At 46.2% G+C, this 27,688-nt stretch overlaps 1 protein-coding gene across 1 annotated transcript in view; it reads right to left on the bottom strand.

Annotated features, from left to right (window-relative positions):
• Positions 1-26,400, bottom strand: part of RBM17 (RNA binding motif protein 17) — a 390,734-nt gene extending 364,334 nt beyond the window's left edge. The window contains exon 1 of the mRNA XM_069629662.1: positions 25,981-26,400. The gene's annotated coding sequence lies outside the window, so the exon portion shown is untranslated. The remainder of the gene's footprint in view (positions 1-25,980) is intronic.
• Positions 26,401-27,688: the final 1,288 nt, after the last annotated feature.

Below are 27,688 nucleotides of genomic sequence, written 5' to 3'. Positions count from 1 at the left end.
GGTTGCAACGCAAGGAAGGAAGGAAGGGAGAGGCGGGACTAAGAACCTGAAAGAAAGTGAAACCAAAAAGACTAGACCGGCACCATAGAAAGAAATGAAAAGTGACAGACCATTCTAATGGCGGCGGAGTCGCCAGAGTACCAGAGCCACCAGGCTGGTCGACCCATGACATTATGCCCCCTCCCCAGGAGCAAATTAACAAGGGGGGGGTCCTGGGAGACGATCTGCCAGACATTAGTCCTGGTTACGAGAGACTTACCCAGAGTCTTTAGCTCACTATCTTTCACAGAGAAGAAATGTCCCAAACATATCAGTCTTTGGCCTGCCCTGGGGCAGTCCAGCACCGAAATGCTAGGAGCGACATACCCTGTTTACCCGGATGAACAGTCTGGGTGCATGCACAAGGTTCCAAGAATCTTCAATGTGTGAATAGCCCTTCCAATGCACCAAGTATTCCAGTCTCCCCTTCCTGTACCTAGAGTCAATTATCTGGGAAACCTCATACTCTGCAGGGGTGTCGTTCGCAGGCAATTTCGGACAGGCTGTAGAACGCTGGAAAGGATCATCAATGTACTCCCGGAGCAGGGAGGAGTGGAAGACAGGATGGATGCGTTTCATGCTTTAGGGTAGCAGCAGTCGGTAAGCCACAGGGTTTATCCTTTTGTCAACTGGAAAGGGACCCCAATTAGCGTGGAGACAACTTAGAAGGCTGCACCCATCGAGGAAGAAACCTGGTGGATAGCCAAACCAAAGTCCCTTTGGTCCATTCAGGAGAGCGAAGACGGTGGGATTTGGCCTAAGTCCTATTCCAAGCTTGACTGACGAGTAGGCCTTCCTTAGCCACCTTATGCGCTTCACATATGTTGGATAGAATGGTGTCTACAGAGGGCACAGATGTAGACTTAACAGATGGGCAAGATGTCAGTGGGATAGTAACCATAATTGCAGTAAAAAGGACGCAAAGAGGTGGCAATGTGCTTGGTGTGGTTATATGAGAACTCGGCGGTTGAGAGCATGTTGACCCAGTTGTCTTGTTGATGGTTGGTGAAACACCGTAGGTATTGTTCCAGAGTAGCGTTAAGACGCTCGGTCTGTCCATTAGTTTGCGGATGGAAGCCAGAAGACAATGCTCTCTCAATATCCAACCTAGCACACCGAGCTTTCCAAAAACAGGAGGTGTATTAGCTGCCTCTTTCGGAGACTAGCTTCTCCGGTAGACTGAAGAAGGAAAATGTCTCTAGCGAAGACGGCCGCCATAGTGGAGGCTGGGGGAACGCCTGGGAGAGGGGAAAACTGAGCTATTTTGGAATACGAGTCCACAGTGACCATTATACATTAGGGATGTAACGGTATACCGTTAAAGATACCGTGAACCACTTAATTGAACAATAATAACCGTCACATTTTGTTTATACCGGTAAGTGTACTTTTCAATCTGATTTGTAAAGGCTGCAGCAAGCTAGTGCTGCGCAGTCTTTGTCTTGCACTGTTGGGTGTGCCGTCTGCCAAGTAGTTTCAGTTGGAAAGGTTTTTTATGCCATTCCATAAACCACATGTGCCTGACACAAAATCAATATGTTAGCAATAGGAAGAATAAATACAGTGCCAAGAAGGAAAAGGGTTTACTTTGGGTTGGCGGCTTTGGGGTTTATATATTTATAATGGATGTTTGCTAAACATATGACAATGGGGGATTTCCCTGGTTCTATCATTGAATTTACATATAATAAGTCACAATGCGAAATTCTCTCTGTGGGTATTCCCTGTTGCCATACCAAAGGTTAACATGTCTGTGATTACTGAACACCCTTTGGCCCGCAAGTAAACTAAAGGCTGTAACGTAAAGAGAGAGAGTGTGTGTGCGTGTGTGTATGTGCACAAGTGTATACTACCATCAGCCTCCATTGATCTGTGGCATGCAGGTTATCAAAATGGCAACATGTTGATCTTCACCAGTAGCCAGCGTGGGACCTAAAAAATAAATGACAATTTATGACCTTTTAGAAAATATTTAAGATTAGTTAACTCCACCTGCTATACCACGAGAACCATGATATACCGTCATTTGGCAAGAAGGTTATCGTACCATCAAAAAACTAATACTGTGACACCCCTATTATACATGTGCAGCCATCTGACAGGGGGAGGGGGGGTAGATCGGCTATGAAGTCGGTTGCAAGGTTGCTCCACGGGCAAATCAGAACGGGGTCTTGATGGAGAAAACCAATGGGCTTTTGCGTACAGCGTTTGCTCCTGTTGCACGTAGGACATGTAGAGACAAATCTCGACTGCCCTGGTCGTACCCGGCCACCAAAAATGCCTGTGAAGAAGGTCAGTAGTAGCAGCCACACTTTTATAACCTGCAAGGAAACCATCATGGCACCATCTCAAAGCGTTCGGTCTAGAGACAGAGTCAGGCAAGTACAGTCGGTTGTTAACATCAAGCTGTCTCGCCTTTGAAGCGTATCCTGGGGGCAAAGACGAGGGTAGATGGCAGACCTCACCGTGGCCTCCCGGACAGATTGTAGGAAGGAAGACACCTGAGATGTATTACCCCTGGGGCGAGCGGGAGAACGATTAGCCACGAAAGGACTGGCGTGTGTTAGAATCTCCACAATGGTGAAAGGGTTTAGCCGTGATCTGGCTAAGTGACGAGTCTCATGTTCTTTCTTTGCCGTCTATAGAGCATCATCAACCGCTTTCCTCACTGGCTAATTAGAGAGGCCCGAGTTTCGGGTTTGAACCCCAGGGTTTTTTAACCAGGCATGCCTTTTAAGAGGGGTAACCTGGGAGAGGGTGTGTCCAGCGGTTTCAGCCGAGTAAAGTGTGTTTTTCAGTATGTTATGGGTTACTTTTCTGCCTTAAGCCATGACCGCCGGCAGGCGTGAACATCCTGAAGACCATCCTGCACTTGGCCCCACTGGACATCACTAACTCGCCAGGCGCCTGGTATTTGCGATCCTTGTTGATCAGACCGCAGAGGCGGTGACCCGCCTACCCAGGGCGTAAGGCTTCTTGCAGTCTTTGTCCGGAGGGGATTCTACTGAGGACAGTGGTACCCCCCCCACCCTCTTTCGAGTGGTCGTAACAACTAAGGAGTCCGGTGTGGCAAGACTCCTGATGTAGGGGGGGGGGGGGGGGGGGGGGGGGGGAGGATTTCCAGAGGGTGATGGGTGAAATAATTTCTCAACCCAGGGGTTAACTGCCCGTGTGAGGGGCGGGGACAGCAAGGAAGGGGCCAGGCATCTATAGAATTTAGTAACAGAATGACCTGGCTAGGTGAAGCCTTTTCCTTGAGGATATCCTCTGCAAAGTTTGTCTGGGGCTGCTTTGTGCGTGCAATTTTAAAATGGTCGGCTGCTCTTTTTAAAATGGAGTTGAACAGCATCTGGTAGTCAACAGGTGACTAATCCCTATGTGGAGCAGTAGAAGGGAGGGGGGGGGGGAATCTAGACAGAGGACGTCCGGGTCAGCGGTATGCGTCAGTGTAAGCCAAGGGCCCTGGTCCTCCACCTGATCCCAGTATGGCTCCTCATCAGCTGGGTCTTGATCAAAGTGGTTAAGTTCTTCATAAGGGTCCTCCTGGGTTGGGTCATCTGGGACATTCAAGGTGTCCCTGTGCAGAAATGGAGTGAGGTGGGGGGTTCTGAAATTTAGAGGGGATGGGGCAGGAGTCCTCCTCCCTAGGTCTCTTGGGTTTAATATATTGGTTCAAAAAAGGTGAACTGGGACATTTTGTCCATATATTGCTCAAACGTTTCACTAGTCCATAGAAAGGAAGATGAATGGTCTGGAGGAGGGAAGGGCTGCCCAGAAGGGGGAGATTGTCTCAATGAGACAATGAGGGAGGGTGGGGTGCCTCAAAATAGCCCTCTTGGTGAGAAGGGGTGCATTTATACTCCTTGGGCACCAAAATAATTACCGAAAAAGCTTGGAACTTCAGCAGCTGTATTGAAGGCCTCGACACGTCTAAAGAAGCAGTCCTGGTTGTTGAATGCACTGGCTCTTGAGGCGCTTGCGCCCTTGGATGGCGTGTCGACAACTGTTCTTTTAGGGGCGGGGGGTGGGGGGGTGACGCCAGTTTCAGAAGGGTGCCCAGTCGTATGCTTCAAATGTGGTAGCGTGGACGGAGAACCGTGAAGTTCAGAAGGTGCCGTTGAAATTTTCACCTGTGCGTGTCGAGCGCTTCCTCCAAGACTCTGTCAAAGAGGCCTTCGGTGTTGTGTGCTTGAGTACACGTGGTGCGTGTGTGCCCTCGTCGTCAGGGTGTGATCTCCTCATAACAGTGTCGGTGGCCTGTCTGTCGGGGCCAGGGATGGGCATCTGGGAGCACGCAGACTCCGCCGAGAGGTCGATGGCTTCCAATTTGGAAGCACGGCTGCCGACAGATTCCTCACAATCCGAAGCACCGAAGGGGCAAAGATTTTCAGCCTAAATATCATAGGCCGCCAACCGTTTAGTCAGACCGTCTTTCAACATCTTCGGTCGAACGTTTACAGGCCTTGCACGAGCGCTCGTTGTGGTCATGAGGAAGACACTGATTGCATCAGCGATGGGTGCCTTTCCATGGATATTGGCGGTTACACGACAAGCAGAATTTAAAAGGAGTCCTCTCCATAGCAGAGGTTAGCAGCAGCCAGACCAAGAAGAGAAAGAGGGGTGAAGGAAATACATTCTCAGAAAGAGGAATAAAACCCAGGGCCCCAGGGGGTCGAGGCCACGCGGTCGACAGTCGCCGAGCAGTTGCAGAGGCCGTTGGTAGCAGGAAACCCACGAAGCAGTTGTCGAGAATGACTAAACAACGTAGGTCGTGGAAACAAATTTAGCAATATAAAACTCTTAGGAGCTCTGCATAAGCAACCAACTAGGTTGGCAGAAAAAAACAATCTGAAGGACCTTGACTATACTACACGTCACAGATAGTCACGCCCATGTCGACGTCACGCCCATGTCGACGTCACGCCCATGTCGACATTCCCTTTCAATCTTCGAAAGAAAGATGCAATACTCAGCGATTTCCACTAGATGTCAGACTATATGAACAGATTTACATGCTGTGCATAGACCAACATCTAGTGGAAGCTGCAGAGTATTACAGTTGTTTTCTAAACTCGAAAATGGTGCCAGTAATACTATGCCTAGTATGACGTCCACTGTACCCATGATCCTTCACGCGTCGAGGTCTTTCAGATTGTTATTCTTCTGACATGAGGTAGTATGAAGTCTAGCAGGAGTACAGTTGTATCCAAGCAGATACGTATCAGACAAGCTCATACGCATCCATGTGCCTTCTTCTCTGCAAGGGGAGGAAGGGTGGGTGCATGTGAATCTAATCAGATACAAGCATCAGAAATACGATTACGGTGAGCAATGTATCCCTTCTGAGGCTTGTGGGATCTGCTTAGATAACATACTGTGCATAGATTAGCAATCAGTGTTACAAGAAGGTGGTGGGATGTGAGAAGGTTCATGGGCGAACAGATGCCTTAGAACCGCTTGTCCCGCCTGTGTATCTGTCTTGGAATGAGTGTCATGCAGTAATGCAGAGTGAAAGTGTGTATTGAGCTCCATATAGCTACTTTGCAAATGCTGTCTAGAGGGACATTTGCAATGAAAGAGTGGCTCCTGTCTCCTTGTGGAGTGAGCTCTGGGCGTAAAAGGCAGTGTTTTGTTTGATAGGGAATAGCACAATTGCATACATCGGACTATCCACCTAGAGATGGCATACTTTGACATTCGGTCACCTTCTCTGCCTGGTGCTATGGAGACAAACAGTTTATCGGTTTTTCTTAGCGAACTGGTCTTGTCTACATAGTGGAGGACCGCCCTCCTCACATCTAGTGTGTGACGTTTTACCTCAGCTGAGCTGGTGGGATCCTGAAAGAAAGCCAGTAGATCAATAGACTGGTTTACGTGAAATTTAGAGATGAACTTAGGGGAGAACCTAGGGTGTGTATGTAAAACCAGTATGTCTTTGTGTACAACAAAAAAAGGATCCTGCACTGACGATACTTGTATTTCACCAACTCTTCTTATGGAAGTGATAGCCACTTAGAAGGCAGTTTTGTAAGTCAGGTGTTTGAGACTAGACTTGTGCATTCACTCGAAAGGGGGGTCCCGTCAGCTTAGCAAGTACAACATTGAGATCCCATCCTGGCGGCGGGTTTGACATTGGAGGGTGGAGTCTCTTTACTCCCTCCATGAATGCGTAGATGTTAGGTACCTTTCACCATGGGACCTTATTGTGGGAAGTGGTATAGGCTGACAAAGCCGCCAGGTGGACCTTTAAAGAGTTGAATACTAACCCTGCATCTAGCAAGTGGAGCATATAAGTTAGAATGTGGGAAGTACATTTTATGGGGTTAATCAGTTTAGACTGACACCAAATTACAAATCTCCTCAACTGGTCAAAATAACAGTGCCTAGTGTTAGGCTTTCTGGATTCCTTTAAGATATCCATACATCTCTGTGGCAGATTAAGATGCCCAAACTCTATGACCCCCAGGAGCTATGCTGCCAAGTTCATTGAGTGAGGTTGAGGGTGCACTGATAGTCCCCCATGCTGCCGAGTTAGCAGATTGTACGGGCACGGGAGTTTGATGGGAATCACACATCGCCAGTTTGCACAGATGTGGATACCAGGGTTGTCTTGCCCACATAGGAGTATAGGATGAGAGTCACCTGTGGATCTTGTTCACGACCTTCCTCATTAGGAGATGTTGTCGGGGGGCAGTGGGTGCATATGCAAATTTCCTTGAGCAGTTCATCCATAGGGCGTTCCCCTTGGAGCCTGGCTGGGGGAACCAGGACGCGAAGTCTGGGCATTGCCGGTTTTTGCTTGCAGCAAACAAGTCTATTGTGGGGAAACCCAATTGAGAGAAGAAGTCTTCTCCGACCCCTACGTGTAATTGCCACTAGTGTTCTTCTGGTAGGGGATCTTGGATCAATGAGTCTGCGAAAGAGTCGAGTTCCTCTGGAATGTGCTGTGATGATAGGAAGATTTTCCGTTTGAGTGCCCATTTCCAAATTTGTTTTGCAAGTCTGGGCAGATTCGGAGAACGTGTGCCCCCTTGTTTGTTGATGTAAAACATTGCTGCAGTGCTGTCTGTCACAAATTGGTTCGCTAGGTGAGACTCGAACGCCTGAAGTGCTTGTAATACTGCCAGTAGTTCTAGTAGATTGATGCGGTTTTGTGCTGCGGCATGAGACCACAGACCCTGAGCTGTGTGGTGGAGGTAATGAGCCCCCCACCCAGCGAGTGAGGCGTCCGTCATGACAATCGCTGGTATTTCCAGATCGTGGAATGGTTTTGCCTTCAACAGATTTTTCTCTTGTCCACCAGCGAAGATTTTGTACTAGTGTTGGCGAAACGACCACTAGATCGTCCCACTGACCACGCACCTGAGACCACTGTTTCGCCAACCACTCCGGCATGGGATGCATGCACAGGCGCTCGAGGTACAACGTAAATGCAAGGTGCCATCATGCCTAGCAAACACATTGTTTTGCGCACCCTTATGTGGCGGCCGGCTTGATGTAGTATTTGCAGCAACATGTTTTTGACTCTTTCTTCCGACAGGAAGACCAACCCCTCGTGTGTTTATGACAGCTCCTAGGAACTGTTTGATTGTGCTTCTCGTTGATGGAAAAGCTCAATTGGAAGAGTAGGTTGATAGTTCTCTGAATGTTCTGCCTGCAAATTAGGGGAGACTCCCCTGTAATCAGCCAGTCGTCCAGGTAAGGGTACACTGGACTTGGCTCCCTGCGCAGGTGTGCTGCCACCACCGCCAGCACCTTCGTGAATACCCTTGGAGCAAATACCCTTGGAGCACATGTTATTCCGAAGGGTACAACTTTGAATCGTTAGTGCTGGTTTGCCATCTTGAAACGCGAGAATTTGCTGTGCACTGTAACATTGAAATATGAAAATAGGCATCTTTCATATCCAGTGTTGCCATGTAATCCCCTTTTTTAGTAGGGGGATTACCTCTTGTAGCGTAGTCATGCAGAACTTTTGTGGCTTGACATATTTGTTGGCAGGGTGCAAATCTAATACTGGGCGCATTGTTTGGCACAAGGAAGTAAGTTGAATAAATACCCTTGTTTACCTGGTTGGCCGGGACTACTTCAATGGCGCCCTTTAGTAGAAGCGTGGCGATTTCCTCACTGAGGATGCGCTGGTGTTCCTTGGAATGGGTCTTTTGTCGTTGGGGGTGGTTCCGGAGTTGCTCGAGGAGCGCTATACAATATCCGCCCGTTACAGTGGACAGCACCCATCTGTCTGCAGCAATTTCCTCCCATGCGTGGTCGAAGCTGGATATGCGCCCTCCTACTGGAGAGTCATGGTCGGGGACCTGGAACCCTGGAGCTGATAGTCGCTACTTTTGCGGTAGGGTACCACCTCGGGAGGAGTTGCCCCTACCGCAACTGCGGGATCTGCGTGCTCCTCTACGGTAATTCTGGGAGGACTGACCCCGATTGTTTCCCCAGGCAGTGCTTTGGTTATAGGTGGAACCCCTCTGAATTTCGGCCACATGGGAATCGAAAATTCCCATTTTCCCTCTGGCTAGTAGTTTTATTGGACAGTTGGCCCAATGATGAGTATCGTATTCTTCTTCGGCCATCTTTAAGGCGTGCTCAATAGCCTTACCAAAGAGCACATAGGGCTCAACGGGCACGTTAATAAGGGTAGCCTGCGTCCCTGGTTTAAAACCTGATTGGCACAACCAAGCGTGACGCTTGATAATTGTCCCTTCTGCTATTATCCTGCCGGTGTTATCTGCGGTGTCAAGATACGTTTTTAATAAGCAGCTTGACACTGTCCTGCCATCTGCGACCACCTGGGCCAGCTGAGACTTAAGTGGTTTATTTATTTATTACATTTATATAGCGCGCAGACAGCCCAGGGGCATTGAGGCACTGTTACTTGTAAGGAAAACTTAGTTACAATGGGTACAGGTTGTGCCTTGGGTTACAGTGAGGCAGTGACCTGTGATCAGATATAGGTGGTGTCATACCACGTAATGCATCATACATGACATTCATGAGGGCTAGGCCATATGTTTGTTAGATGAACAGGGTCGTTTTCAAGGCTTTCCGAAAGGCGGCCAGTGAGGGTTCAGAGCGCAGGGAGCTAGGGAGGGTGTCCCAGTGTACGGCAGCGAGGTACGGGAAGTTGGTTCCAGGGCCGATGATAGTAAAACGAGACCTCATCCGATTTGGGGCAGTTGTAGCTGACCAACAAGGTAGAATTGTTAGCAATTATTGTGTGGAATGCCGCATAGGAGGCCACCTTTCTGCCCATTGTGTAAAGTGTCTTGCTTTCCTTGTCAAGGAGGGCCTCAGAGGACGCTAGGGGAGTACCAGACCTTTTTCTTGTCCTAACAACCAATAAATCAAGCTTTAGCTGCCCTCTGATATACAGCAGGTCAGAAGGGGCAGGTCTAAATAGTTTCTCTATGCAGGGGTTCACTGCCCGCATAAGGTGGAGGGGTCTCCAGCGAGGGCTGTATTTTTCACTGAATGGACTTGAGGCGAGGGATAAACTGAGTAACATCTTTCTTATCTCCTAAGATTTCCTCTACAAAATCTTTATCCTGTTCGTCCCGAGTAGCTATCTGAAAATGCTCTGCCGCCTTGACGAGCACTTCATTTAGCAGTGGTTGATCGTCAATGGGCGAGTCCCTGACTGGGGGTCCTGATTAACAGGCAAGTCCATGACATACATATTTGTCTCAGGGTCGACCACAGGGTCCTCATCATCCCTGTAAGAAGGGTCTGCTGCCTCTTTAATAGAGTTATACATGATCGGAGTCTGGTCATAGAGATCAAGGACTGTCAATACACTGGATTCTCGGGGCAAGGCCTCTCAGCAGGGGGTCGAGTAGGGATTTGTGAACCAGAGGGTGCTGTTGTGGGGGGTGGAGTGGAAGCTCTAGAAATAGTCAGGGTCCTTTTCATAGAAGCTGGCCATGAAGGACATCCTCCTCATGACCTTGTCTATATACTCAGCCGACCATTGGTTGGAACTAGGGATGACCAATGGTTGAGAAGTGAGCCCTAAATCTTCATCTGTGGGAGGAAGTAAGGTAGGAGGAGGAGCCTTCTTTTTCAGGGTGGAAGACAGAATCATGAGCTACAAGTTCTTTACTCGTCTGAGTGGGGCTAACATCTTGTGATTTCTCCCTATAAGGGGGTCTTATCCCTTTGAGGGGTCTTGTAGGACTTTCTTGGACTACCTCTTCACCCTGGCCCCCTGAAGCTTGTCCGTGGTTGACAGCAGGGACCTGTCATGTGGAGATCTCGATCGAGAGTGCACAGAGGACAGAGATTCCACGGACCTTTCCCTGGACGTCATGCGCTGCCATCTGCTTGACACGTGTGTCGAGTCTCGGCAGTAGGTTGTGTGTTTAGTGAAGTGATAGCGCTTCCGCCGCAGCGTTGCTGCCGTCGCTGATGGCACCCTCTACTTCCATGGCCTCAAGCTGCCTGACGTAGTGGGCCCAGCGTTTAGTAGATCGGTCCTTCAAAGTTTTGGGCTTGTAGAGCCTGCACGCTCGACAAGAACCCTCAAGGTGGTCTCACGGCAGACACGTTACAAACTAGGTGTCATCGACCCACTGAAATTTTCTATTGCGCTTGGGGAAAAACTTAAAGGGGGGGTCTTGTCCGTAACAGAATGATACGGCAGCTAGGTGAATGTAGTGTATGAAAAGGGGCATATAAATTCTAAAAGGATCTCCCCCCTCTCTCACTACTGTGTGGGCCGAAGCAGCCTTCCAAGGCCGAAACGGATCTGTCGCGGGAGTCTTTCGACAGTCGTTTTTCTTGTCCTTCACCGGCGTCTGTTTCGATATTCGGTGATATAAAGGATAGTAAGTAGAAACTATTGGTAATTTGATTATCGTAAATGGCTTTAAACCGAAAGAGGAACTCAGCTACAAGTGTCCGTCTAGAATGGCGGAAAAAAACAATCTGAGGGACCTCAACGTGTGTAGGATCATGGGTACAGTGGGATTTCCACTTGATGTCGGACTATATGAACAGCATGTGATTCTAACACAAACAACTTTTGTACATGCTGCACTAAAACCTCTATCAGCGGGTGCTTTTTCAGGTCGGAACAAACCTCATTTACTACACACTTTGCTGTATTGTTGTGGAGTGTACCTGCATGTTTAAGTACACCTCCCCATACAGCTTGAGGCAAAGACACTCAATCCCATAACAGTGCTTAAAATATAACTTATTTCATAAAAAGCATTAAAAGTAGTACAGATCAGCATGGATTCCATAACCGTAGTACTAGCGCCACGCGTTCCGTCCCAACTCGGGGACTTCTTCAGGCTAAAAATTCAAAGCCAAAAGGCTTACGAGCCTTTTAAAGTCAAACAAGAAATGAAAACAACTTTGTTCTGATCATGTGGTCACTCTGCAATGTCCTTCATGGACACTAAAAACGAACGGCCATGTTCTACTAGTCAAATACCCCTGGCTTCTCTTTTAGTCAGTTATTTCACAATTTGTTAACAAACATTCATTTACATTTTAGTTTTGTCAAATATTTCTCATTTCAAACATTTGTTTAAAAAAAAAAAAAAAAAAAAAAAAAAAAGAAGATTAGGCTCCAAGATTAAATATCTAAGAAGTAATTAAACCTATGCATTGCATCATGCATGGCTACGGGACGGAGCCCGTAACTTTTGGAAACAGAGATAAGCGGCAGCTTGTTAATATTTCTACGATGCACGTAGTTTCTCGCATGTTGTTTGTTTTTCCCAAATTGGCATATTTACGTGCCACGGACCGTTTACACTATTACACCTCTTGCATGAAGCATGCTTTGAGCCAATGGGGATAAACAGCAGTTTGTTTATATTTCTACACTGCACAAAGATTTGTGTGCTATTCGTTCTTCCCAAGTGGGCAGGTTCATCAACATCAGTCTATTAACACTATTACACCTTTTTCCAGTAACCACAAACATTTGTAAATACATATTGCTCATGGATTATTCAGCCATAGTGGGCTCCATTTGATAAAAGAAAAACAATTTACTAGCACCTATAAAATCAACCATAGTTAATTTAAAGTAATTTGTGCTACAGAAGAGAATTTTGGTAAAGTGCAAGTGCATATCAATTGATTCGATTACATTTCAGGAATCATCTTATTCCATTCCCCTCTACAGATGTGAATTACCACCTGTTGCATCACAACTCTGACTAAAGTGCATATGCATACTGAAACCAATTTCAATATCACGCTCCACATTTCTATTCGAGTGCAAATTCTAGAAAAAGTGCAAGTGCATTTTTCATGCAATTCCATCATTTCAAGTTCACAAAAGAGAGTTGTCTCATTTACCAATTCCCCTACAGAGGAAGATTGCCATCTCGTCTACCACAACCCTGACCAAATGCTGACCAAAATGCTAATGCATATTAAAACCAACTTCAAAGCATAGTTCACATTAAATCCACATAAAGCATTCAATTGTAATAGCCAAGATTAAAATCATACTCATAACATACTCTCCAAATAAAGTTTGCGTGCATATTCAAGAAAGTATCAAATCTCAATTACTCAAAGTGATTTTCTACATTCAAATGATTATCCAGCAGAGATTGTTCATTCTCAATCACCTAACAAGTGTACTGCAAGTTCTTGTCCTGCATTATGGCCATGGGGTTTCTTAGTATTGAACATAACTTTGGATTCTAATTTTCTCAAAGTACGTTCTCTATTCCCGCTTCTCCTATGGACTGGTACATGTGCCAATGCCAGAAATGTCATTTGTGTGGCATCACTAGAATGTTATTCTGAAAAGTGTACTGCCAATGGGAAGGTTATATCCTGATTAAGTACGGCCTGTAATGTTGCAAAATCCTCAATTTTAATTGACAAATGGTAGAGCCTATATAGAGGAGTTTGCATGGAAAAATTATGACATACACAACAAACTGTGTGAGGCAGTTTATTCTGTGTTTGATTTTCCAGATCATCCTTATATCCATAATGCAGCATGCTTGTTTTTTTCTGATAATTGACACATTTTGCAACTGTTGCATTTGTAAAATCCCAGTGGTTGTTTAAGTTTTCCAAGTCAATTTTCTGACATGTTCTCACCATCCACCATACTGGGTGCCATCAGATCTTTGAGGGATTTTGCTTTGCCAAAGGTTATTAACAGTCTCCCACCAATAGATCACATAGTACTATCTGTACATAAGATAGGCCAATGTGTGTCTAATGTGTGTCTAAAAATGTGCCTAATGGCTGTTGCTTCATTATTATATCCACTAAATCTGATAGGTTCGAACCTTTGCTGTTTCTGCGGTTTCACTCTCAGATATTTTCTCTGCCTTTTTGATGTTTGAGTGTATGCCTTAATTATGTCTTTTCTTGTACCCTCTTTCCGACAATCGGGCTTCCATTAACTCATTTTCAAATTCTTGTTTGACTGAGCAGTTCAGTTTGGCCCGAATCATCTCTCCATATGGTATGCTGGATATCAATTTATCTGGATGATGACTTACCATGAAGTATTGCATTGGATGCTACTTGTTTTCTGTGCAATTTACTTTGTATTTGGTTTTTGAGTTCCACATCCAAAAAGACCAATTGTTCCTTATTACATACGCTAGTCAGTTTCAAATTCATATTATTAGTATTAAGTTTTTCAACAAATTCATATAAACTGACTACCATTCCACACCAAAAATAAATCTATAATCTGTACCAGCACACCGCCTGGTTTACAAATTCAACATTTCGTTCCACCCAGGCTATAGTCTGCTCCCAATACCCCATATATAAGTTTACATATGTGAGAGCTATACAAGAGTACATGTCTGTGCCATTCTTTTGTCTGTACAGCTTATTATAAAATAGAAAAACATTCTGTTCCAAACAAAAATCGTAGCAGGACCATAATCATGTCATTTTGTTGTTTAAATCTCACAAACCTTGTATTTAAAAAGAATTTACTTGCCTCAAGTCCAAACTCATGTTTGATCGATATATTTAAAGATACCACGTCTAATGACACTAGCCAGTAAGATGTTTCCCATTGTAGGTCTTGTATTCTGGCTAGTAAATTTGTGGTGTCTCTAATATACGAGTTCAGATCTTTTACAAAAGGTTGAAGAAACACATCAAGATATTTGTATATGTTTTCAAGCAGCACATTTCTGGACTAGACCATGGGCCTCCCTGGGGGCAGGGGGTTGATTTCATCTTTGTGTAGATATGAAATACAATATTGGAGTGGTAGGACAGTCCTTTTTAACAAACAATACTTCTGGTTCAAGTACATTTTTGTACTTGTAATGCATCAACACTGCATCCAGATATTCTTAGATTTTTTTCAAATGTTCAATTTCTATAGCCTCATAGCATTGTTCATCTTGTAGCTGTCTGTAGGCTTCTTCCATGTATTTTTTTCTTTCACCAGACAACTACTCCCCCTCCCTTGTCTGCTTGTCTGATGACTAATGTTTCATCAGTTTTTAGAGATGTAATTGCAGCTCGTAGCAGGGACATTAGGTTTTATTTGTTTTTCATGGTTTTAGATGCTAAAACCCCGAGATCCTGAAGGACACATTGTTCAAAGATGTCTATGTTGTTGCAAATAATTGCAAGATTGAATGTCGATTTGATCTTTAAGCCACTCTGTAGTAAGATCTGTGCAGATTCCTAAATTGTCTTGAATAAAATTGGTCATCAATGGTTGTCTCAATGTCTGTTATTTGTGACTCAGCTAACGTAGATAAATTACTTATTGCTGTTAAGTCCTTTACGCTCAGAATGTGAGGAGTAGGAGTAGGTTCTTCGAGTTTTTTGTATTTGGGTGGCAAAAAACGTTAGTTTTATTCTGCAGAGAAATTTAAATAGATCCAACCTAGTCTCTGTATAGTCAAAGTCTGTTGAAGGACCGAAACATTTGCGATGTCATCTTTGATGTCATGGGCGGTAGTCATTGTAGTGCACAGGGGTGGCACGAGTTATAGTTGCTTAGTTTACCATAACTAGCACATTTCTGGGGGGTTTTGGTTTTAATAGTAACCATAATCTGGATAGGTTATTAGTGCAAAGTAACTATAATGTCCCGTTAGAATAGTTTTTGCACTAAATTTGATAGTTTTTTTTTTGTTTGTTTTTTAGGAGGGCAGCTGAACAATAACATCCCTTTAACAAAAATGTTTCACTGAATTTGAAAGGTTTTTACTAGGATACCCTTAGTTTGTATAGATGTACTGTACAGCATACTAAACCTTAACTAAAAAGGTAACAAACATGTTAATAGGGACAGCGGGGGCGGACTGTGCGTCTGCTTGCGGACATCGGGTGGTATCTAACCTGCTGAGAAAGGCATGGGTTCTCTTACATAGTGGTACCAAAGACAAGGAGCATATACAAACAGCACCATGTATGTGAATTGTTAAGGGAAAATAGAGTAGCTTTGCAAACTGTACTTTTGAAACAGAGCAAAGTCATAGGGTATACAGCATAATGTAATGCACTAACAAGAGACGCAACGTCTGCCTTCAGCAATCTTACTGCACTACTGCTTTACATAGGAACGAAGAATGAAGTGGAAGAGTGAGCACTGCAAAGTACTGAGAGCAGAACGGCACTACAACGTGGAAAGTACAGCAAAGTTAGTCTTATAATTGCACAGGTCGTGCAGTGTACAATAGAAGAATAGCATGATTTTATTTTTTTGTATGCCGCAATGGCAAGCACCCTAGAATGGCAAGCACCCTAGAATGGCTGGAAGAGAATTTCCTACATGACGAAATGAGTGAAGATAGTAACCTCATTGGTAGGCACCGCAGTGTGAAAAGTTTAAAAAAAGTACTATATAGTGCTTCATGTGTATGTAACCCACTTTGTTTTCTTTAACAGAACATACTGGAAGTGAAAGGAGTGCACCACAAGCAGCACCTCTTCCACAACAGCATACGGCCACAGGAACTGAAGGGAACGCTGTAAATAGCAAACTGGACAGGCTGGCCGCCAAAATTGAGGAATTGTTGAACAATTTTGCAGCCTTAAAAGATTTCAGACTAGGGCATATTATGAAGAAAATAAAATACCACTGCCCCCACCTGCACGTGTACCCCTTCCCCATTTCCCAGCCTGCCATCCCCGCAAATTCCGCGTCATCAGATTTTTGATGAGAGCTCAATCCCTTCCTCCCCTCAGAGCAGCGGTGCACAGTGCTTCGTGCTTAAATTGCTTTGTGTCCAATTCTGTTCCAGTAAATTACCTTTCCAACTAATGGCAACCATGGCTGCTGCCACCAACTCAGCTGCGGCCACACCCTCACCACCACCACCACCACCACCACCTCCTTTCCAAAGGGCCTGGACAAGGCAACAGGCATGGTAATGTACATGGAGATCAAGAGGAGAACGAGGATAAAGTAGAACGATTCCCCCTTGCCTGCAGCCAGAGTCGTGGGTGTGGAAACTACTTACCACCATAGAAGACGTGACCAAATCTCGTGCTAATCAGGTGAAATGCACCGAGCTCAGTTGCGGAAAACCTGGCTTTTACAGCTATGGCACCACCTCCATGCGGCGGCACCTCAAATCGAACCACAAGGCAGCAGTTCGGAGGGTCGGCCCCTTCGAACAAGGCAGTAGGTTAATTTCCTCTACAGCATCCTCTGCATCTGCTCCTGCCACCACTAGGGACACTCCAGTGGGGCAGTGGATCCCTAAACCAGCCTTGCACGCCATACGCACTGCAGAAGACCTGTAACCTTTCAAAGGTCACTGTATTGTGCATGTACTGCGAGCAGTACTCTGCAAGGCAGGGCAACTGCGAAGTGCTTTCGGGGCTTCGGTCTGGGAGCATGACAAGGAGTGCCCCCTACCTACCCAAGTAAGGGCCATCCAACATCTTCCTCGGTCCACTTGCCCTTTGTTATCCCAGTGGTTGGTGCCATTTCCCTAACCTTCCTTCCCTTCCTTTCCCTCTATGTCGTGTGTTGGAAGAATAGGAAAAATGCGGAGGGGAGAGCCACCTTTCACAGTTCAAAAATAGAATTCTAATGAAAGTAAGCTGGCCATCCCGCAGCCTATAAGCTCAGCGGACAACGCTGTGAAAAATGCGAGGCGTGCCTCTGTCACAAACATTGCACGCATTCCCAAAAGGAAGTGGTGGCTCTGAAAATAGCCTTTTTGTGATGTTTGTGTTGTACTGAACCCACTGGGGTAATGCTTGCAAGAAGCACTGCACTGCATTCGGATATTACGCAGAAACAGCTCATTGCCAGCATGAGTGAGATGGACTCCATCTGGATGGAAAATGTTGGTACCACGAAACTTAATGTTTTCATAGTGGAAGGAGCACATGCCAACGTCTCGCAAAAAAGTCCCAAACAGCCTTGTTCACATTGCGCCACGCTTTCTCCATCTGTGGCCCAAATGAGGAAGAACGCAGCCACATCGGTCTCTGGGCAATGCGAGAAGAAAATAATGCGCGACTTTGGAATCATTTCCATGACTTGCCGAAGTGTCTCCATTGCAAACTGCAGTGAGATGCCGGTAACATATCCTAAACTGTTCCCTCCACAATTAATAAATGTCTGCATGATTGCGCGTCACCAAAGAGGCACAAAAAGCACCCACATGCAGCCACTTCATCCCACGTACTCCGTACCAGTGGACATCCGCATTATGGAACACAAGGTGTGCAGCCACGCCACAGCGTTCTGCGTACACTTTTAACCAAAGTACCCAGGGGTCGCCCAAAAGCCATACACTCTGCCTCCTGAACGCCACAGCCATAACCGTATCCATGTGCTCTCCTATTTCCAAACACACCTTTCTGGTACAATCTGTCCTTACACACCACTCCCAGGAAACCTTGACCAATCCCCACGTCTGCTCAGTCCCATTTCCATGCCATGCACTCTCAAAAGACCTGGATGTAGTACGTGAGCATCTCCAAAGGCCGCAGTGCCCGCAGACATTCTCCTTAGTGCGCAGGTGCGGAAACACCATTAGTAGTTGTGAAAAGTTTTTTTGGTAAAGCTGCTTGTAAACAAACACCTACTTTGTTGGGGTTTGTTCTCTTCTTCACCTCCTTACATTATTACACAAACTTCTCCAAAATGTCTTTATTCTGGAACACAATGCGGGACAAAACAAAATAAACAGCTCCACTGAAAAACCTCACATTGAAAGCACCAAGGTTCTCAGGGGCACAGAAGCACATCCAAGCAACGTACAGTAATGCAGAAATGCCGCCATTGACAAGACACCTTTCCTTCTCTACCTCGGAAGAAAGTACATCTGGATTGTTCCACACTGGTCATGGTGGTATGCATGGAAAAAAAGAAAAAAAAAAAACATTTTAAAAAAAAATGAAAATCGCAGTTGCAGTGGGAAAAATGTGCATCACTGCTTTTAGCACCTCCTTCAGTTCACTGAGTAAACTTGCAGCAGTGCAAAAAGCCACATGCAGTGCTCCACAATGCAGAACTAGTAGGTCAACAACTCCAAGTGGTACATATCTGTCTTGTCTTATCTTGCTCCCCCATATCTCTCCTCTCATTCTACACTCCCTCCCGCTCTCTCCGATCTGCCGATCTCTTCCTTCTCTCTGTCCCGCCGTCCCCACGCACCTCCTCTCGTTTTTGTTCCTTTCAGCTCCTTGCCCCCCTTCACTGGAACTCCCTACCTCTCTCTATCTGTTCCATCCCCACCTATTCCTCCTTTCGTGTCTCCTTAATCTCTTCTTCTCCACTCCCCGACACGACACAACACTATCCCCTCCTTTCACCTTCCTCTCTCTTCCCTTTTACCCTCCTCTTCTTACGTCTCTTCCTGCAGGGTTCCTCTCAAGTCCCCTCTCCTCCTCTCTCATCCTATTCCCCACTTCCCCTTCTCCACCCCCTCCTCTCTCGTTTATCTTCACTGGCAAATTGTTTTACTTACTATTTTATTCATATTTTGTAATTGCTTCTACTGTTTTTATTGTATCCTTGTTGTTATAATGTAAAGTGCTATATAAACACAATAAACAAACCCTCTGCAAGGACAGCTTGCAAACTCGGTAGAGCCACACTGTGCCACAAAGCGTGCACTCCCTCCACACCAACAATTTCATCAACGCCACTACCCTGCGCATGTGTGTGCAAGTGACCCACAAAAGCATCACTGACGATGAGCACTCTCTGCAATAAAAAAAAACTATAACCACCCCTTTCGGTTAACCACCCCTTCCTGTTAATCAAACCCTCAACACCTGAGTGGATGATCTGCAGTCCCATTTCCATGCCAATCATAGTAAGAAGTGCAGCATGTAGCATGTGCATTTCTCCAACTACCGTGAGGGCCGCGCCACAGTAAAGCAGGGGCAGTCATTCCCTTTCTAGTATTTTTCCAGCACTCCCTCATTGGCTACCAACAGTTACACACGCATCCACGTTCAAGACCTCTGCATCTAACAATCAACTTGTGAACACTCCATACTAACAGTTAAACACTCGGAGTACAAGACTCAAAAGCATCTCCACTGGAAAGTACTGTAAAACTGTATGATTTCTGCATCCAGATTCATTCACATCGCCACCCATCACCACAATTGCAGGTATGAATTTTTGTATAGTACATTTGCAACTGTTTTATAAGTTCCTCGCAACAGGGTACCCGCCACTGAACCTCCATAACTTACTCAAAAAGCATACTGTCATTTCTCCCATCAAATGCCACCTACAGTGGTAACTGCTTGGAAAATTGGCATTTACCCATAGCAGCCTTTGCATTATGCAAACGGTTACTCTCTTCTTTCTTTCAGTCAATTTTACAATCTCCCTCCTCCCCCCATTAACTCACTTCCTATAAAATTCATTTTAAATAAATAAATAAATAAATAAATGAAAATCGCACAGAAAAGATCAGCGATTGTATCCTACCAAACTAAGCCAAGTTCCTACACTTGGAGAACAGACCTTTCATTCAAGGAGCCCGTTGTTAGTTAAAGCAGGCTCCTTCGATGAAAGTACTGCCTGCGAGCTGGGACACATTGGTGTCACACCTTTTGGTGCGTCCAGCCACTCCTTTGGTTTAAAAGGAGGGGCTGGGAGCATCAAAAGGTAATATGCCAGTGTGCCCCATCTCCAACTTTTACCAGCCGCCGCCCTTAATTGAGGGGGGGCTCTCATTAAGAGGCTTGTCCTTAGGCCACACCCCCTAACTAGGGCCCCTCCTCGATTTCCAATCACACTTATAGCACTGGCTATACCCACTACCAAAAAGGCATGGTATGACCAGTACAACTATGGATGCCTTTTCACAGCATGCAATGTTCTGGCAGATCATGTGGGATATGAAGACAAGTCAAGATGGGCCAGAGTAGTGTTGAACAAAAAACAAACAAAAAAAATAACACAACATAACTAATCCATACCTTACGATTCCACAATTTGTGGTGCAAAGAAGCTAATACTTCTAACAGCAATATAGCAGCTGTGAAAGAAGCTCATGAAGAATGGGTAGAGACTAAATGTTTGACATTATACCAAAGACGGGTCATTACCAGGAGTTTGACGCTTATATGGCGCCTTGAAGTATATTTAAAAATTGGATAACCAGCCATTCTAGGCATGCGTTTTTTAAATTCCATTCAAGGAAAATGTGTGAATATCAAATTGGTAACTAAAATGTGCTGGAGGATCAGGAGAGCAATACCATGGGAGGGAAGAAGCTCTTCTGCAGGAAGCGGTGGGCATTTTCAAGTTCCAATTACTGCACAGGTTGTTCAGCAACACTGGGCTCCAGCGTTGGCACACCAGAGCAGATGGGACCCCAGACCCTGGGAGGAGAAATTATTCTCGAGCCAGTGATTCTAGCGACAGACATGTTAGGTGGGTGGGTAAAATATATAAATAAAATAGAAAATGTAAAATAAATCGGGCCAGAGGAGCTGACAGGTGAATTGGCTACAGTTGGAGGTAGCAGTGGTGCAGGGTCCCTACGTAGTCCTCAGGCTCCAGGTTCAGCTTCTGAGGTTGGGTCAGAAAGAAGAGACCCTGAGAGAAGAAACATTTTTGTGATTTGCTTGGAGAGTCGCACCATGAAGGAGCCAGCCACAGAAGGACCAGGAAGGAACATTCGGCGTTGTAGCTGCAGGGTCCAGGCAACAAAAGGCCTTTGGAGCATCCCAATTCGGGGCGAGGGAACCAGAGAGCTTGCTTGATGCCCTGAGATGAAGATTGTCCAGGTTAGCTTGGCATACAGTGTCTCTTGGCATTGCAGGAGCCCCAGCTTTGGGTTCAGTGATGCAAACACGCAATGTTTTGCCAATGTGGCACCCAATAACGCAAGAATAATGGTATCAATTGGGGTTTCAAAAGCACATTGGCAAGGCAAAAGATAGTGAAGTACAGACCAATATCCCACAGAGTGGTCCCAAGTACGAAATGCTCCCCATCCCTTATGGAGATGAAGATCTATACCACACCATCATTACTCCAACCACTGATCTAGAGAATTACACAAAGGTTTGGGTGGACCTGGCGGGGATATATATATATATATATATCTCTTGTTTACCTGAGGGAGGGGCGGGGGGGGGGTTTGCAATCAGTATGTAAGGCTTGGATACCAATAAAGGGAACACTGCCATACGTAGAAGCAGAGAGAAGAAAGTAGCAGCGCAAGGGTATTAAGGAATTAGTTACTGTAGAAGTAACGAAAGCGGGGAATGTTTGGAAGGGGTCACCCCCGTCCCACTCCCTTAGCGCTTTAGAATAAGGTGAGCTGCATTCGAAGCACCATGATGTGCCAGGGAGGGCAGTGGCAAGACCCCCCCATATAATCAACCCACATAGTGTAGCGCAGGGCATGAGCGAACACTGTCATTTTGCCTAGATATTAGTAACCATAGTTAGGAGACAAGGCCTGCGCGGTGAGTGCAGCATTTCATGCACTAGGGCTTAATTGCGAGATGATGCAAAAAGTCCAGCCATGCCCGAGTTCCCATGAGGATGACCACACCTCCAACCACCACAAAGTTCATTCATTGTTCTAACAGTGTTGCAAAGATGTTTCTTCTACCCGAAAGGAATGCACCCTACAAGGCAGCTATCACAGACTCGCGCCTGGTGTGCATGTTATCTCACACTGCCCAGAGTATGAGCTGACCCATCCCCAGGCGACCACGAGAACTCCATGGCACCAGGTGACCTTTGACCACCAACCATAAAGTAACAAGTCCTGAATGTTCAAAGAGAATGGACATTGCAGGTCTTTGAGATACAATCATATTTGTATTGTGAGGTGCTGGGAGGGATAAATTATAGTTCAAAATGAGGGTGGAGACCTTGGAGCCAGATGGCACTAGAGGGAGCGAGTGAAGTGTGTGTGTGTGTGTGGAGGTCAGAGTGCCCCAGAACCTCCCTTGTGCCAGTCTTAAAACCTGTCGGGTGTACAGCATAAATATAAAAGTAGCTTGTGTTAGAAGTATAGTTCATTTGTTCTTTGACCTTTGTCGTGAGAAGATCTCTGCAGCACCCACGTGATGGAAGACAGACAGACAGGGTTGGATGACCTGGCATCCTGTATGGAGCAGGCGGATCCTGTATAGGCGCATACTAACCAGTCATGCAGGTTTTTACTGCGTATGTGACATCAACAATGTGTTTCTTTATAAGATTCTGCTTGCACCCTTTTCTGCCATAGCGTTCCTGGCAACAGAATCCTTTGCTGTTGCTCTCATCTATGAGCTAGATTAAAAAGTATTATCCTTACAAGATCGACTTGGGCCTTTCTTCGCTAGCGGGTTGCATTCTCTCTGGTGTGAGCGTTCAGGGGCTTGCCTTCACCGGCAAGGAGAACTCAGCCTTTCATCCTTCCGAGGTTGATAAATGGGTAGCAATTTCGATTGATATATGATATGATATGGTATTTGTAACGCGCCTATACACAAGTGTTTCAAGGCGCGACGAGGCAGGGAGGGGGGGAAACAAGGGGAAGACAGACAAACGATCCTACTAGGCCAGGTGTCATTCAGATCGCGCAAGTGCAGAGGTAAGGGGAAAAAGGAGAAAGTGCAAGGGGAGGAGGTGGGGGGGAAAGTGCAGTACAAGGTATTTAGCGTAAAAAAAAAATAATAATAATGAATAAAAGGGCCAGCTGGTGGCAAGTGCAAGGTAAGTGCAGAGCAAGTGCTGGGAAGGGGGCTGTAGGGATACAGTGACAGTCCCACAGTGCAGGGGGAGCCAGGGAGGCAGTGCAAGTGGAGAGTGGCTGGGCCCTGGACCGAGGTCGCTGAGAGTGGCCCAGATGCAGGTTTAGTGCAGAATTCAGTGGAGTTAAGCAGGTTTAGCAGGGGAGAGGGAGAGAGAAGGCAGAAGCGAAGAGGAAGGTTTTGAGGTGCTTCCGGAACCGGAGATGGTTCTCCTCAAGTTTCAGGGAGGCAGGAAGGCTGTTCCAGAGGGAGGCCCCTGCTGCGGAGAGAGATCTACCCCCAGCTCGTTGCTTCGAGAAGTGGCTGACCATGAGGGAGTTGGAGACGGATGAGCGAAGGGCTCGTGAAGGAAGATATTTAGGAAGAGAGAGTTGAAGGTATTTAGGCCCCAGGCCCCAGAAGGCCTTGTGGACAATGCAGAGGGTTTTGAACTTAATCCTCGCAGCCACTGGGAGCCAGTGAAGAGATTTCAGTCCTGGAGAGATATGGTCCCTGGGCTTGAGGCCAAGGACAAGTCTCGCAGTTCTGTTCTGGATAAGTTGCAGAGGGCGGAGAGTGGAGGCAGGCAGATTAAGATAGAGGCTGTTACAGTAGTCCAGCCTTGAGAGAACCAGGGCTCGGGAGACAGTGAGCTTCTGGGGGAAGGAGAGGAAGGGAAGAATACCTCTGAGGAGGTGCAGTTGGTAGTGTGACTTCTTAGAGACGGCAGATATACAGATATATGAGGAGAGAAGGAGAGTGTGGAGTCGAAGATGACCCCGAGGTTTTTAGCCTTGCAGGTAGGGGCAGGAAGGGGGCCAAGGGAGGCCGGCCAGAGAGCTGCAGGGAAGGAGGGAGTGGGTGTGCCGATGAGTAGAATCTCAGTCTTACTGGCGTTAAGGCAGAGGTCATTGGCGGCACACCATTCCTTGATAGCAGACAGACAGTCGGAGATGAGGGAAGGAGAGGAGGAGGCCGAGGGTAGCCTGAAAATGAGCTGGGTATCGTCCGCATAGCACTGGAAGTAGGGGCAGAGAGCGGCGATGCGGTGGGCAAGGAGTCCCAGATACTGGTTGAAAAGCCAGGGAGAGAGGTTGGATCCCTGGGGGACACCACAGGTGGAGAAAAAGATGTCAGAGAGGAAGGAGCCCATTTGGACCTGGGAGGGTCGACCGGAAAGGAAGGAGGTCAGCCATGCCAGAGCCTGACCAGTGATACCCAGGTTATCACGGAGACGGTTTAGCAGGATGGCATGGTTGACAGTGTCAAAGGCAGAGGAGAGATCAAGCAGAATGAGAACACAGGGAGTGTTGGAATCGAGGTTCAGGAGCAGGTCCTCACGGATGTTCAGGAGAGCAGTTTCCGTGCTTCTGGCCGCTCTGAAGCCGGATTGATGGTCATGAAGATTACCAACAGATTCAGCATGGAGGTTAAGCTGGGAGATGGCCAGTTTCTCCAGGAGCTTGCCCAGGAAGGGAGTAATGGAGATTGGGCGATAGTTAGCGGGGCAGGAGGGGTCGGAAGAGGGTTTCTTGAGGAGGGGGTCACAAGGGAGTGCTTGAGGGGGGATGGGAAGACTCCAGAGGCGAATGAGAGGTTGCAAAAGTCAGCCAGGGCAGGAGCCAGGGAGTCGATGTGGTCCTTGATGGTTTTGGAGGAACAGGGGTGAACCTGTTTAGACGAGGCTTTCATAGATCGGACTTGTCTGGAAACATCATCAGCAGAAAAAGGTTTGGGTAATTTAGATTTAAACACTATATAAAAACACATTATTACTATTTTTAGCTTTGACTTGATTGTTTTTATATTTAGTACTTTTACTCCTACTGCTGTCTTTTACCCTCTGTAATTTGTGTTTACAATTGTTGATTTTACTTTGTTTCATTGGTTTTAGGAGCCTAGGTTGCTTTACTTGCATTTTAGGCTTAACGTTTTTTTTTTAATTGAACGTTTACAGTGCATTCATATGGGCCTAAGGAGCTTTATAAATGTTAAAAAACAAAGTACGATCCACACGAAAACACCACAGCTTTTTCTTAACAGTTAACAGCACTGACTTTTTAGGTTTTACATACGTATCACTACAGGGTTTATAAGACATCTCCTGGGGTCCTTAAAATTGGCACACAATGATCCAAATGATCAGAGAAAGTTCTTGCATATTTAATATAACTTGTTGAAGTGCTCAGTTAATGTGCAGAAGCATCAAATGTGTATGGACAGGCAGCAGACCGGTCACGCATAACTCCAACGATTGACTGGCCAGGGAAAGGGTGTCCTCAAAGTGTCAAAGAAGGCAAACCATGTTAGATGGCAGAGGCAGTTTGGTTAAAACGAGCAATGGGCTTTAAAACGTAGGACGAATTGAAAGGCATGCATGAATAAGTTATGGTGAGATTTGGGCAATAGGAGTATGTGTTGCCAAAAGCATTCCTCTCTCACAGCTCTACTAACCATGGTATTTATAGTATCATCGTCCTTGGACTTATTTCCATCCTCGCAACAACTACACTCTATGACTTCACTGGGAGCATCTTCAAAAGAAGCATTACGGATAAAAACCCCATTGACTTCAATTGAAATGACCATCCAAATGCTTCGATCTCACACTGCTTGAAAACTCAGCAGGTTTGGGGGGGGGGGGCATATCTTCACTCGTCACACGGGTGTACCATATCAAGGAAGTGCAGTCAACTGAACTGCGGCCTATAAAACCCCGGCATAGATTTGTACGAGATTGCGGGGAAAGCGCTGATGTCCGGATACAAGGAACGTCGCAACAGCAGCACTCACCTGGAAGCGGCAGCTTCTCAGCGCGTGGAACGGAACAATGAACGGGAAGAGACCGTTCCGCTCCTCCCGCAGGAAATCCCAGCCAGGTCCGGGGCAACGGGGCGCTCTGCCGCCCCTTAGACCCCCACCACGCTTGGTGACAGACGGTTCCGAAGCTACGTAAATGGCGCAGCCTGACGCTATACAACGCAAAGATACGCAATCAGACTAGCATAAGACCGGAGAAAACACAAACGACGTACACAGAGCGCAGGTCACGCAAATAGCGCAGATCATTACATTGCACAAGCCTGCAGGTACGTAAACAGCTGCAGGCATATCGGGCTGCAGAATACGAAAAAGATCTGCGGGTAACTGAACCGGAGACTAGAGCAATCATGAATTTAGAAGACGGACTATAAAGCCATCATGGTTGGTTTTGGGTGCCATCTTGCAATGGGAAGCTTCTTATTTCCTTTCATATACATCGTAGGTCTGCAATCTTTGGCTCTTTAAATAATTCTGCCATGAATAGGATTATGTTGTTTGTGTCAGGTGTACACCACTTGACTTGTTTGTGTTTAGAAATGTATCAAATGTTTCATTAATAGCGCATCATATGTTATTAGCACTAGCATTTTTCTTTACTGTTAATATTGCGACCAAGCGCCCTGAAGCAACTCGTATTTAATATGGCACTTTTATAGATAAAAAATTAAATAAATACAGTAAAATGAATGAATATACTGCCATTCATCATATTATACACGGAAACATATTTGAGCACCTGGGAGGCAGATTTTGTCTCAAAAGCGATAAACATTGAATTCTATGTCAAACAGGTGGCTCGGATTTATGCTTTCCCATAGCCCTACTTCTCGAGCAGCAATGAAAAAATCAACATTAATACAATCCATATCAAAGATTAAGCCATAGCTCTCAACTATTTGTGTCGCAAAGGCGGGTGAAATCACCCGCTTTTGTTTTTGGCGGGTGAGGCGCCCATTGGAATGAATGGCCGTGCAGGAGGCTTGGCGGGTGAGTCAGCCCTTTACAAGGCGGGTGACACCCACCAAAAGCATGTGAGTTGAGAGCTATGGATTAAGTATAGTCGCAAAGGCAGGTGAAAACACCCGATTTTATTTTTGGCGGGTGAGAGATCCATTGAAACGAATGGGCGTTCTGGAGACTTGGCGGGTGAGTCAGCTGTTTACAAGGCGGGTGACACCCGCCAAAAGCGTGTGAGTTGAGAGCTATGGATGAAGACTACAAGTCCATAGCTCTCCACTCACACACTTTTGGCGGGTGTCACCTGCCTTGTAAAGAGCTGACTCACCCGACAAGCCTCCTGCAAGCCCATCATTCCAATGGGCTCTCACCCACCAAAAACTGAATCTAGTGTTTTCACCAGCCTTTGCAACGCAAATGGTTGAGAGCTATGCAAGTCAGACTTGATTTGATATTTGGTAGCCCAGGTATTATTGGTTCCTGAGAAAAACATGTATCGAAAAATGTGTAATCAACCTCATGTCTCCACATAAACACAGGAACTCCCGTGAAACCCCCTCTTTGCTGCTCACCCAGCCTGTTAAGTGTTCCGCTTCATTATCTGGGTGTTTTTAATGGATGAGTTGAAAGAGGTTAGACCGCACATGCTGAGCGAGAGACGCAGGGAAGCGCAGCCCAAGCAGCGAGGAGCGTGGTGGAACATTCCGCTTAGGAAGCCTTA

This window comes from Ambystoma mexicanum, chromosome 12, assembly GCF_040938575.1.
Source record: "Ambystoma mexicanum isolate Mex_15411 chromosome 12, UKY_AmexF1_1, whole genome shotgun sequence".
Taxonomy (NCBI): Eukaryota; Metazoa; Chordata; class Amphibia; order Caudata; family Ambystomatidae; genus Ambystoma; species Ambystoma mexicanum.
Note: the sequence above shows the minus strand (reverse complement) of the source record. Positions and strands in the feature narration are given on the sequence as shown.